This window comes from Mesitornis unicolor, unplaced genomic scaffold, assembly GCF_000695765.1.
Source record: "Mesitornis unicolor isolate BGI_N332 unplaced genomic scaffold, ASM69576v1 scaffold16856, whole genome shotgun sequence".
NCBI lineage: Eukaryota > Metazoa > Chordata > Aves > Mesitornithiformes > Mesitornithidae > Mesitornis > Mesitornis unicolor.
In genome coordinates, this window is record NW_010190464.1 from 241 (window position 1) to 653 (window position 413).

Here is a 413-nt window from a genome sequence, read left to right on the forward strand (position 1 = left end):
TGCACCGAGCCCGATGTGCTTCATGCACGCTGCCGACCGGGCACGGGGTGCAGGATGCTGATGTGCAGATGTGGCTGCAGTGTGGAGCAGACGTGGCTGTGTAGCTGCCTTTGCAGCATGGCATGGACGTATTTGCAATGGGGAGAGGAGACGCCTCATGGTGTGGCGTGGACGTATCTGCAATGGGGAGAGGAGGCACCTTGCAGCGTGGTTATGGACACATCTACAATGGGGACCCACCAGAGGAGACTTCAGAGTGGCTGTGACACGTTGCTGCCATCAAACCACAGCAACTCAGAGCTCAAAAGGAGGAAAAGTCCGCTTTCCCTTGGCTTTGGCACCAAAAACCTCACGGATGGGTCAGAGCTGGTGTGGGGCCACACTGAGCATTGGCTGTGGCAGGGGGCCGGGAC

At 58.6% G+C, this 413-nt stretch overlaps 1 protein-coding gene across 1 annotated transcript in view; it reads left to right on the plus strand.

Moving 5' to 3' along the window:
* Window positions 1-413, plus strand: part of LOC104542190 (metabotropic glutamate receptor 4-like) — an 18,890-nt gene that overhangs the window by 198 nt on the left and 18,279 nt on the right.